The sequence below is a fragment of the Aquarana catesbeiana genome, linkage group LG12 (genome assembly GCF_042186555.1).
Source record: "Aquarana catesbeiana isolate 2022-GZ linkage group LG12, ASM4218655v1, whole genome shotgun sequence".
Taxonomy (NCBI): Eukaryota; Metazoa; Chordata; class Amphibia; order Anura; family Ranidae; genus Aquarana; species Aquarana catesbeiana.
In genome coordinates, this window is record NC_133335.1 from 135,710,689 (window position 1) to 135,723,914 (window position 13,226).

At 44.8% G+C, this 13,226-nt stretch overlaps 1 protein-coding gene across 3 annotated transcripts in view; it reads right to left on the bottom strand.

Annotated features, from left to right (window-relative positions):
• Positions 1–13,226, bottom strand: part of PPP1R1B (protein phosphatase 1 regulatory inhibitor subunit 1B) — an 821,552-nt gene that overhangs the window by 74,733 nt on the left and 733,593 nt on the right. The window lies entirely within an intron of this gene.

The following is a 13,226-nucleotide window of genomic DNA, read 5'->3' on the forward strand; positions in this document are numbered from 1 at the left end:
ATCGTTATCTGGGATGGCTCCCGACCCAGTTAGATGTTGTCTATTGTAACGCAAACGATCCTGGTCTATCTTTCACTTCACTCTGTCACCCAGACACGTTGGCCTTCCTGGACCTATACCTGTGCCATACATAACAAGCTATATATGGCAAAAACTACACAAAACCAACTGCAAAAAATTCCTATCCACACTTCCAGAGCTGTCATCATCTGAGGTGGATTGCCAACATCTCAAAGAGTCAATTCTACCGACTGAAACACAACTGCACCCATCTGGAAGACTACATTGCACAAGGGGACCTCCTGAAACAAAAATTCTCAGATAAAGTGTATCCACCTGCTCTAATTCAAGAGGCCTACGACCATTTCCTCAAAGAAGCACCCCCCTTTCAATTACTAGGAACCTGCACCACCTCAGACCACAAGATTCGTAACCCAATTTCATGCACAGCTCAAGAGAATGGAGCATATTTTCAGCAAGTACTGGGGAATACTACTGGAAGACCCCCACCTGAAACCCTCTGTAAGCCAGGTACCCAAAATTACATACAGAAAAGCTAGGAACATAAAAAGCCAAACTGCTACCAGCAAACTAAAATCTAGACAGGCCCTACGAAAATCCACCCTCACATTCTTAACTATCAAGGGAATGTACCAATGTCAGAAACTAAAATGCCTAAACTATAAATTCGTCCAACATGGCCAGAAAAATTTCACCACAAAAAGGAAAAACCTATGTACTCAATGAATTCTATAATTGCTTGTCTGAGTTCGTTATCTATTGCCTTGCCTGCCCCTGTGGACTACTATATATAGGCCAAAATCATACGGACATTGCGAAAGAGATTTGGAGAACACAGACGATCCATAGAGGAGAATCAAGACCTGATGATCCCCAGACACTTCACTCAGTTCCACCAAGGTTCCACCCAAGGTCTAATCCATCCCGAAAAGCTTACCACACGCAGAGCGCACCAAGCATCTCTGAGAGAGAGAAACCTGCTGATTTATACCCTGGATAGCTTGAGTCCGGGAGGCCTAAACACGGACATAGAGATACACTCCATCCTCTAAATACCATAAGCAACTACCCACCCAAAACCAGTACCCTCAAAACTCTCCATTCATATATACCAGTGCTTATCCCTCTGTACCTAGTACATCACCCCATAACATACCACATCATATCTTGCATGGCTATCCCCACCCCCTCGTCCCTCGTCTTGCACTTGTGTTTGTGCCCCCACGCGTCCGCACCAATGCTTATGGGAGTGGAGGTGTGTGACAGACCTAGCCGGGAGAGAGACTTTTGTAGGGGACTGTATGCTAGCCTCTTGCCGATCGATCGTGGGCCCTGGCATTTGGGGGAACGGTGCTCTTTGTGAGCTGTATGCCTGGGGACCCTTGAGGTGATATTACTGTTGGTTCGGGTCCTGGTCCCCCAGGACACACAGACTCTGGGGACCCTGGATTTGCCATATTGGAATAGTGACTGATTCATACCGTTGGGACTCCTACTGTTAAATGCTAATGTCATCAATTCCAGCTACCTGTCTGTTGTCTGCTAAATTGTGTATTGTAAATAAGTCTCTAGTATGGGATCTAAGAGTCATTAGATCCCCATTGTTGTTTGTGTTAATTAACTCTGCTATTGTGTGAAGAAGAGTCTATGTTGATTGTGATAATGTTGATTAGGGGTTCTAAGCTACAAGACGGCCAGTCTGGCCTAAAGGTCATGTCTGAGTCATCTAGGCTGTCTAAAGGGATTAGTTAATTTGCCCATGTTAATTAGGTTAATTAGGTTACAGGTGTATTGTTAGAGTAATATGAGTCGGAGGTATGCACCTCCACTGTTAGTGTATAAAAGAGCCTGTATTTTTGAATAAAAGAGATTCCTGGTTGAACTTACATACAGCCTGCCTGGTGTTTGTTCTGAGCTATCACAACTGGGTTAGAACGGCACATAGCTGAAGTTCTAATCCCGGAGCATCGGATGACCGAACAATCAGATGTTGTGATCTGCAATCTGATTCTATAACTGCAGAGGAGTGTTGGGAGAGTGGAAACGAGCGAGCAAGGAGCTCGTTACAAGGTGTGTGTGTGTGTGTGTGTGTGTGTGTGTATACATACGCGCGTGTATGCGTAAATATGTGCGCGTAATTGTGCAGGCGCCGTGTGTTTGTGTGTGTGCATGCACGTGTGCACATGTCCTGAGATGAGTCAGGTCCTTGTGGCGGAATGGGCACACATACCTGTTTCCGCTTGTGCATTCAAAGATACTGACCCCTACAACAGGGCCCTACATTTCTCCTATCTACCATAATGTACAATATACATTTTTAACTTGTTCCAATTTAATATACTGTATGCCATATGCTATATACTATATAGATATATTCGGTCCCAATACTCCTTCCCTCTTTTTCCCCATCCTTCTCTAATGCCTTCTCCTCCCATTCCTTAACAGGATCCTTACGGTCTCATGCAAATCTGTCACATTCAAGAATCCTCTAGTTTAGTAAGTATAAATGGCCAGGCAGCACCCTCACCACCCACCCTAACCTTGCAATTTATTCCTTAACCACTTGCCGACCGCTGCACACCGATATACATCGGCACAATGACAGCGGTGGGCAAATGGGCGTACAGGTGCGTCCCCTTTAGTTTGTGGTCTAGTGGGCGTGCGCCCGCTGCATACTGCGTGCTCCGTGCCTGTGGGTCCCACGGACTCAGTGTCCACTGGTGTCCCACGATCAAGTCAAGGAGCGGCAGAACGGGGAGATGCCTATGTAAACAAGGCATTTCCCTGTTCTGTCTAGCAACATGACAGAGATCTACTGCTCCCTTTCATCGGGAGTAGTGATCTCTGTCATGTTGTAGTGAGTCCATCCCCTCTACAGTTAGAATTACTCCCTAGGAAATATTTAACCCCTTGATCGCCCCCTACTGTTTAACCCCTTCCCTGCCAGTCATTTACACAGTAATCAGTGCATTTTTATAGCACTGATCTCTGTATAAATGACAATGGTCCCAAAATAGTGTCAAAAGTGTCCGAAGTGTCTGCTGCAATGTCGCAGTCATGATAAAAATCACAGATCACCGCCATTACTAATAAAAAATATTTTATAATAAAATGCCAGAAATCTATCGCCTATTTTGTAGACGCTAAAACTTTTGCTCAAACCAATCAATATAAGCTTATTGCGATTTTTTTTTTACCAAAAATATGTAGAAGAATACATATCGGCCTAAACTGAGGAAAAAATTAGTTTTTTATATATTTATTGGGGATATTTATTATAGCAAAAAGTTAAACATATTGCTTTTTTTTCAAAATTGTCTATAGTATGCCTGTAGAGTGGCGCGTGTTTCCCGTGCTTAGAACAGTCCCTGCACAAAATGACATTTTTAAAGGAATAAAAGTGATTTAAAACTGCTTGCGGCATTAATGTAATGTCGGGTCCCAGCAACATGGATGAAAATCAGTGAGACACAAGGCATGGGTACCCCCCCCCAGATCATTACCAGGCCCTTTGGGTCTTGTATTAATATTAAAGGGAACCCCGCACCCAAATTAAAAAAGGAAAGGCTTGGGGCCCCCAGGCCCTATATACTCTGAACAGCAGTATACAGGCAGTGCAAACAAGACAGGGACTGTAGGTTTGTTGTTAAGTAGAATCTGTTTGTAATTTTGAACTGGTACATTTTTAAAGTGTAGCTCCAGCCAAAAAATCTATTTTTAAGCTTTTTGGAAAACATAGGGAAGGGTAACATTTGTTTTGCTGTCTGTGCACCTCTTCAGAATATTTCACCTCACTTTCTGTCCCAATGACAAATGTTTTTTGAAAATTTGGGGGTTTTAGTGAAAGAAGGATTGGTGATAAAGCATCAGTGAAGAGGAGACACGTTTTTCCCATATTAACTCTTACAGGAGAGAATTTCCCTTCCTAGGGGTAGATTTCATTTCACTTCCTGTTGTCTCCTTCCGTTTGCAAGTAGGAGTCGTTTGTAAGTTGGATGTTTGAAAGTAGGGGCCTGCCCTATATACTCTGCAGGAATTTGGGCCTTAGGTGTTGGTGTTGCCACAACACTGTAAGCCCTCAGAGTTACTCTTGGTGGGCGCTGGAACAGGCCTTGCTGTGAAATATTATATCAAGAATTGTAATTACATGCACCTGTTGAACAGGGGCAGAAAAATTGGGCCTTTGGTGGTGGTGGTGTTGCAAAAACACTGAAAGCCCTCACAGTTACTCTTGGTGGGCGCAGGAATGGGCCCTGCTGTGAAATATTAGATAAAGAATTGTAATTACATGTCCCTGTTGAACAGGGGCAGAAAAATTGGGCCTTAGGCACTGGTGCCACAACACTGCAACCCCTCACAGATGCTATAGTTGGAGCGCAGGAATGAGCCCTGCTGCAAAGTATTGCATCAAAATTTGTAATTATATGCCCCTGTTAAGCAGGGGCTGAAAATTTGGGCCTTGGGCACTTGTGCTGGTGCCACAACACTGCAACCCCTCACAGATACTCTAGTTGGAGTGCAGGTATGAGCCCTGCCCCTTTTTCAGGGGCTGAAAAATTGGGCCTTGGCCTCTGGTGGTGGTGCCCAGAACCAAAAATGTTCTTACAAGCTATCAGCATGAAAATTGAGCAGGAAGAGGATTGTCACTCAGCATAACAGAATAGTCACTCAGCATCAGCATAGGCAGTCTTGAAGGGATCTCACATAAAAAAAAAAAACAATCGATTACATCAGCATCAGGTGCTTCGTAGCTGGTGATCCAAGACTGATTCATTTTTATGAAGGTCAGCCGATCAACCGATTCGGTGGACAGGCGCACCCTGTGATCGGTTACAAAACCTCCAGCAGCACTGAATGTGCGTTCCGAAAGAACGCTGGATGCAGGACAGGCCAGTAGCTCAACTGCATACTGTGCAAGCTCTGGCCAGTGATCCATCCTCAAGACCCAGTAACCCAGAGGATTTTCGGTGGGAAAGGTGTCCAAGTCTGATCTTGCCCCTAGGTAATCCTGCAACATGTGAATCAGACGCTGGCGATGGTTGCTGGAACTGATCAGGCCTTGGGGCTGCGGACTAAAAAATTGTCTGAACGCATCGGTCAGACGGCCACCTTCTCCACCGCTCCTTCTGTGACTGACCGAAGCCTCGGCAACACGTGTCCAGGAGGACCAGGAAATTGTAACCTCCCAGGCTCTGGAAACGCGTTGCACAAACCTTTCTGCAAGGCCTCCCGAAGATGTTTCATCCTTTGCTCCCTCTGCGATGGCAAGATAAGGTCCGCAACCTTACCCTTGTAAAATGAATCAAGGAGGGTTGCCAGCCAGTAATCATCCCTCCCCTTGATACCACGAATACGAGGATCCTTCCGCAGGCTTAGCAGGATCAGGGAGGCCATGCAGCGTAGGTTTGCTGAGTCATTCGGTCCAGAGTACTCTGGGTTACTAAGGATGACATAATCCGCAGCCACCTCCTCCCAGCCACGTACAAGTCCATGGGTTTCTTCAGACTGTAAATGATCCCTTGAAGACTGCTGCTGATGCTGAGTGCCAGGCTCCACCTCCATGCTGACACAATTCTCCTCCTCCTCTTCCTGTGTGATTGGCGGGCACGCAAGAACACTGTCTGGATAAAGGGGGCCTTGAGAGGTTAGGAAGTCCTCCTCTTCCTCCCTCTGTTCTGCCTCAAGTGCCCTGTCCATTATTCCACGCAGCGTGTGCTCCAACAGGTGAACAAGAGGGACAGTGTCACTGATGCATGCACTGTCACTGTTCACCATCCTCGTGGCCTCCGCAAACAGAGCACCGCTGGTTTTGAGGACAAATCAGCACAGAAAGAGGCCATGGAGGAAGAAGATGAAGAGGGGGTGGAGGAGAGAGGTGTGGCAGAATCACCACTAGTAGTATTTTGGAGGCGTGGTTGCGGAACAACCTCCAACACTACTGCACCCTCTCCTGCATCCTTCCCAGCTGCCAGAAAAGTCACCCAGTGCACGGTGAAAGACAGGTAACGTCCCTGTCTATGCCTTCTGGACCATGAGTCAGCGGTAATATGCACCTTACTGCTGACCGCCCTGTCCAGCGAGGCCAAGACATTGCCTTCCACAATCGCCTTCCATGAGAAAAATTGGCGTTTAGAAACCTGCCACAGAGAAATCACATATTCCACAAAATCACGGAAGGGGGCAGTCTACCAACTGAAAAGGCAGCAGTTGAAGTGCTAACAATTTAGCCAAGCTAGCATTCAACCGCTGGGCATGTGGATGGCTGGGAGCGAACTTCTTTCAGCGGTGCAGCAGCTGGGGCAGGGAAATTTGCCTGACGTCGGTGTACCGATAGCAGATTGCTTGCAAGTACTTGGCTGTGACACACCTAATTCTACACCTTCATTCCTCTGGGCGGGGTCACCCATTACGTAACGGGTGACCCCGCCCCCCTCTGATGTCACGGGGAATGCCACAGGGAAGTCCCCGTCAAGTCCTAATGCGTGAGAGGGGCGGGGTCACCGGGGGGCTCCGCCCCCCCCGTTATTTAAGAACCGCCAGAAGAGGAGAAGTGTCACACAGCGGGAGCCTCCCACCATGCCATCATGGATGCGGAGCGGCCGAGGAGAAGAAGGGAAGAAGATGCCGCGGAGGAAGATGCCGGACGAGAACATTGGAGGAAGAACCAGAAGAAGAAGAAGAAGATGGAGGAAGAAATCGAAGGAAAATAGAAGATAGAAGATAGAAGAAAGAAGATAGAAAAAAGAAGAAGCATTTTAATAAAGGAATTGTCAAAAACTGTCTCTTGTCATTTTTAACATTTTTGACATTTTTTTTGTGAAATGGTAGGGGTACAAGTACCCCCTTACCATTTCACACAGGGGGAGGGCCGGGATCTGGGGGTCCCCTTGTTAAAGGGGGCTTCCAGATTCCGATAAGCCCCCTGCCGCAGACCCCCACAACCACCGGGCAAGGGTTGTGGGGATGAGGCCCTTGTCCCCATCAACATGGGGACAAGGTGTTTTGGGGGGCTACCCCAATGCACCCTCCCAATGTTGAGGGCATGTGGCATAGTACGGTTCAGGGTGGAGCCGCTCTCTCATCCCCCTCTTTTCCTGTGGCCTGCCAGGTTGCGTGCTCGGCTAAGGGTCTGGTATGGATTTTTGGGGGGACCCCACGCCATTTTTTTAAATTTAATTTTGGCCGGGGTTCCCCTTAATATCCATACCAGACCTGAAGGGCCTGGTATGGAATTTAGGGGGACCCCCCACGTCATATTTTTTTTTTAATTTTGGTTCGGGGTTCCCCTGTGGGGAATTCCCATGCCGTTTTTATCAATGAACTTTTATGTGTATTTCGGACCGGCAATTCATTAATAGCCGCGAGTAGTTTTAAATGATTTTTTTTCCTTTGAAATGTCATTTTGCTGTCAGACTGTTCTAAACATGGGAAACATGTGCCCCTTTACAGGCATACTATAGACACCCCCCAGGTATGACATTTAAAGGAATATTACACTTGTATTGTTTCACTTTAAGCATTATTAAAATCACTGCTCCTGAAAAAACGGACGTTTTTAAAACTTTTTTTTGCATTGATCCATGTCCCCTGGGGCAGGACCCAGATCCCCAAACACTTTTTATGACAATAACTTGCATATAAGCCTTTAAAATTAGCACTTTTGATTATTCATGTTCGTGTCCCATAGACTTTAACGGTGTTCGCGTGTTCGAACAAATTTTTTGCCTGTTCGCAAGTTCTGGTGCGAACCAAACAGGAGGGTGTTTGGCTCATCCCTAATTATTAGTATGAGAGCACCACCAATTGTCTTTAGGTAGCTTTAGGTGCACACTGTGCAGAGGACGCAGTACACTAACTGTAAATACTGAAGCTGCCTGCCTTTGGTACTAATAGGATCAGAAGAACACCACCAATTTTCTTCAGGTAGCTTTAGGTGCACACTGTGCAGAGGACACAGTACACTAACTGTAAATACTGTAGCTGCCTGCCTGTGGTACTTACACTAACTGTAAATACTGCAGCTGCCTGCCTGTGGTACTAATAGGATCAGAAGAACACCAGCAATTGTCTTGAGGTAGCTTTAGGTGCACACTGTGCAGAGGACACGGTACACTAACTGTAAATACTGCAGCTGCCTGCAGTATTAATAGGATCAGAACATCAGCAATTGTCTTCAGGTAGCTTTAGGTGCACACTGTGCAGAGGACACAGTACACTAACTGTAAATACTGTAGCTGCCTGCCTGTGATACTAATAGGATCAGAAGAACACCACCAATTTTCTTCAGGTAGCTTTAGGTGCACACTGTGCAGAGGACACAGTACACCAACTGTAAATACTGTAGCTGCCTGCCTGTGGTATTAATAGGATCAGAACAACAGCAATTATCTTCAGTAGGGATGAGCTTCGTGTTCGAGTCGAACCCATGTTCGACTCGAACATCGGCTGTTCGTTCATTCGCCGAATTGCGAACTTTATGGGCCGTTCGCGCCAAATTTGCGTGGTGTGTCACGACCCATAATTCACTGCGGCATCGCAGTGCATTGCTGGCTGATGATTGGCCAAGCATGCACTATGACCCGCATGCTTGGCCAATCACAGCGCCGTCGGTAGAGAGAGCTGTAATTGGCCAAAGCCAGGGTGGCTTTGGCCAATTATGGCTCAGGGGGTTTAGAAAACGCCCCCACACTATATAAGGCCGCCTGTGTAGTGTGTTCCGGTGTGCTTAGATAGAGAGAGACAGTGTCATTTCATTTGAGTTAGCTAGATTAGGCAGGACAGTCAGTGAGTTAGCTGAACTTATAGTGTATTGTGTATATATATGCATCCCAGATGTTGCATATATATATATATATATATATATATATATATATATATATACTGTATTCAGTTTAGCTAGATCCGTTTCTGTTATCTTCCTACTGACAGGCAGGCTTGTCTTGTTACAGTATTTACAGTTACCTGAAGAAAATTGCTGGTGTTCTTTTGATCCTATTAGTACCACAGTCAGGCAGCTAGACTATTTACAGTTAGTGTAGTGCGTCCTCCTCAGAGCGTTCAGCTAAAACTACAAGTTAGTGTAGTGAGACCTCTGCACAGTGTTCAGCTAAAGCTACAAGTTAGTGTAGTGCGTCCTGCTCACAGTGTTCAGCTAAAACTACAAGTCAGTGTAGTGCGACCTCTGCACAGTGTTCAGCTAAAGTTACAAGTTAGTGTAGTGAGACCTCTGCACAGTGTTCAGCTAAAACTACAAGTTAGTGTAGTGCGTCCTGCTCACAGTGTTCAGCTAAAACTACAAGTTAGTGTAGTGCGACCTCTGCACAGTGTTCAGCTAAAGCTAAAATTTAGTGTAGTGAGACCCCTACACAGTGTTCAGCTAAAACTACAAGTTAATGTAGTGCATCCTCCTCACAGTGTTCAGTAAAAACTACAAGTTAGTGTAGTGCGTCCTGCTCACAGTGTTCAGCTAAAACTACAAGTTAGTGTAGTGAGACCTCTGCACAGTGTTCAGCTAAAACTACAAGTTAGTGTAGTGCATCCTCCTCACAGTGTTCAGCTAAAACTACAAGTTAGTGTAGTGAGACCTCTGCACAGTGTTCAGCTAAAGCTACAAGTTAGTGTAGTGCGTCCTGCTCACAGTGTTCAGTTAAAACTACAAGTTAGTGTAGTGCGACCTCTGCACAGTGTTCAGCTAAAGCTACAAGTTAGTGTAGTGCGTCCTCCTCACAGTGTTCAGCTAAAACTACAAATTAGTGTAGTGAGACCTCTGCACAGTGTTCAGCTAAAGCTACAAGTTAGTGTAGTGCGTCCTGCTCACAGTGTTCAGCTAAAACTACAAGTTAGTGTAGTGCGACCTCTGCACAGTGTTCAGCTAAAGCTACTACAAGTTAGTGTAGTGAAACCTCTGCACAGTGTTCAGCTAAAGCTACAAGTTAGTGTAGTGCGTCCTCCTCACAGTGTTCAGCTAAACCTACAAATTATTTTTTTGCGACCTCTGCACAGTGTTCAGCTAAAGCTACCTGTAGAAGGTTGGTGGTGTTTTCCTGATCCGATCACTACCGCAGGCAGCTAAATAAGCTGCAAGTTATTTTTTTGTGAGCTCTGCACAGTGTTCAGCTAAAGCTACCTGTAGAAGGTTGGTGGTGTTTTCCTGATTCTATCACTACCGCAGGCAGCTAAATAAGCTACAAGTTCGTTTTTTGCGAGCTCTGCACAGTGTTCAGCTAAAGCTACCTGTAGAAGGTTGGTGGTGTTCTCATACTACAGGCAGGCAGTTGATTTTGCTAGCTGCAGTATCAGTATATATATATATATATATATATATATATATATATATATCCCAGCTTAGTGCAGCTACAGGCCATTAGTATGTCTGGAAGGCCAACAAGGAGAGGCAGACAGTCACAAGACAATAAAAGAGGGCAAGCAGGCTCTGTGTCTAGAGACAACAGTGCTGGTCGTGGACATGGTGCATCCTCATCAGCACGTGGCCGTGGGACACACTTGGCCTTTTTTTCGGCAGCTGGCCGTGTTGAGCCGCAACATGCGGAAGACTTGGTCGAGTGGATGACCAAGCTGTCCTCATCCTCCTCATCCTCTCTCACCCATGCTCAGGGTACTTTGTCTGGCAAAGCAGCGGCCTCTTCCCTCGGCTCAATGTCATCAGTGACTCCTTCCCTAGCCCCACCATGTCCTCCTGAGGAGTCCCTCGAACTGTTTGACCACAGTGTTGGGTACATGCTCCAGGAGGATGCCCAGAATTTGGAAGGCTCTGATGATGATACTGAGCTAGATGAAGGCAGTAACATGAGCATGGACAGAGAGGGTGCCCAAGAAGGACAGCAATCTGGCAGTCATGCTCACCCTGCTGCAGCATACTGCCAGGTTTAGATGAATGGGAACTAGTGCGCAAAACCACAATATGGGCAAGAAAATCTTGAACCTGACTGTAAACCACCCGATGGAGAGCCGCCAACATAGACAGGTCCACTCAGTTCCCCAAAATACAATTAAATAAAAGATATGTGGCGCTATTCCATCAATCAGTAGTACCACTCGAAATATAAAATGTAATGGGCCGATCAAACCCCACCTTCTACAGTAAATATCCGGAGAAAGTACCCAATAAATATTAGCATACCAAGTGAATAAAAAATGGTGGAGATACAATTCTAAGGTATGGGAAAATTTAAAATCTATAAATATACTATCAAGTGCTTAATCAACAATACCAGTTTCCCCTCGTTAAGTAAAAACAAAATATTTTTCTATGTGGATCTGTGAAAAAATAAAACTAACTTCTCAAATAAGATGCTCAAAACCAAAGTGCATGTGATAATGATAAATCAGTGCCTTACAAACAAATCAATACCTCATACATATTCACTGTAAATGAAATAAATAAATATATGGATATAAATATGACTAATATGGTAAAGTGACCCTTAATCGTGAGTTTGCATATACAAATATTAAAGTGACAAAATAGTGCAAAGATGTTCAGCATAAAATGTGCAATAATTGATATATGGCCAAATGCAAATTTCAATCGTACCATAAAATTATAATAAATAAGTAATAAAAATAATAAATTATAAATTAATAGGGCAGCCAATCCCACCACAGGGATGCTGTCCCAAACAGTGACAATAGTGTAGTAAAGTCCAAAAAAGTGCAGTAGTGGTAGGTGTTTTCCACAGCAAAGTCTTTACACACAGTGCTAAACCCATGTGCAGTGATTTTTTCTTTTTTCTATGCACGTTTTAGTGCATCTCCCAAGTGTTTCCCCCAGCCTCTCACCTCCAGAAGCGGCCCCCAATGGGCCAAGTAGAGCGGGTGGATAATAACTAGGAAAGGATGTGTTCCCTGCAGCGTGTCTTTAAGCATCAAATGAGTCTGTCTCTCATCCCCAGCTTCCAGCGCTTTCAGCGGTCCCAGCAATTTAATCAAGAACAGAGGAGAGGTCTCATGGTGTAGTATTTAAAACATTTATTTGAAAAAAACGTAATAACTTACATTAAAATAAGCAGCAAACGGTAGATGTAAGCAAAGCTTCCGGGTTCGGCCGTCCCCGTGAAGCGTCGGCACCTGACTCCTCCTACCCTGACGCGTTGCGTCACAGCACGTGACTTTATCAAAGGGATCCCGGAAGCTTTGCTTACAGACTCATTTGATGCTTAAAGACACGCTGCAGGGAACACATCCTTTCCTAGTTATTATCCACCCGCTCTACTTGGCCCATTGGGGGCCGCTTCTGGAGGTGAGAGGCTGGGGGAAACACTTGGGAGATGCACTAAAACGTGCATAGAAAAAAGAAAAAATCACTGCACATGGGTTTAGCACTGTGTGTAAAGACTTTGCTGTGGAAAACACCTACCACTACTGCACTTTTTTGGACTTTACTACACTATTGTCACTGTTTGGGACAGCATCCCTGTGGTGGGATTGGCTGCCCTATTAATTTATAATTTATTATTTTTATTACTTATTTATTATAATTTTATGGTACGATTGAAATTTGCATTTGGCCATATATCAATTATTGCACATTTTATGCTGAACATCTTTGCACTATTTTGTCACTTTAATATTTGTATATGCAAACTCACGATTAAGGGTCACTTTACCATATTAGTCATATTTATATCCATATATTTATTTATTTCATTTACAGTGAATATGTATGAGGTATTGATTTGTTTGTAAGGCACTGATTTATCATTATCACATGCACTTTGGTTTTGAGCATCTTATTTGAGAAGTTAGTTTTATTTTTTCACAGATCCACATAGAAAAATATTTTGTTTTTACTTAACGAGGGGAAACTGGTATTGTTGATTAAGCACTTGATAGTATATTTATAGATTTTAAATTTTCCCATACCTTAGAATTGTATCTCCACCATTTTTTATTCACTTGGTATGCTAATATTTATTGGGTACTTTCTCCGGATATTTACTGTAGAAGGTGGGGTTTGATCGGCCCATTACATTTTATATTTCGAGTGGTACTACTGATTGATGGAATAGCGCCACATATCTTTTATTTAATTATACTGCCAGGTTTGCTCCAGTGATGAGGAGGGAGGGGATGATGAGGTCACTGACTCAACGTGGGTGCCAGATAGAAGAGGGGAGGAGGAGGAGGAGGAGAAGGCGGCACATCACCAACGAGGCAGGATGCCCTCCAGGGGCCAGCCTAAGGGC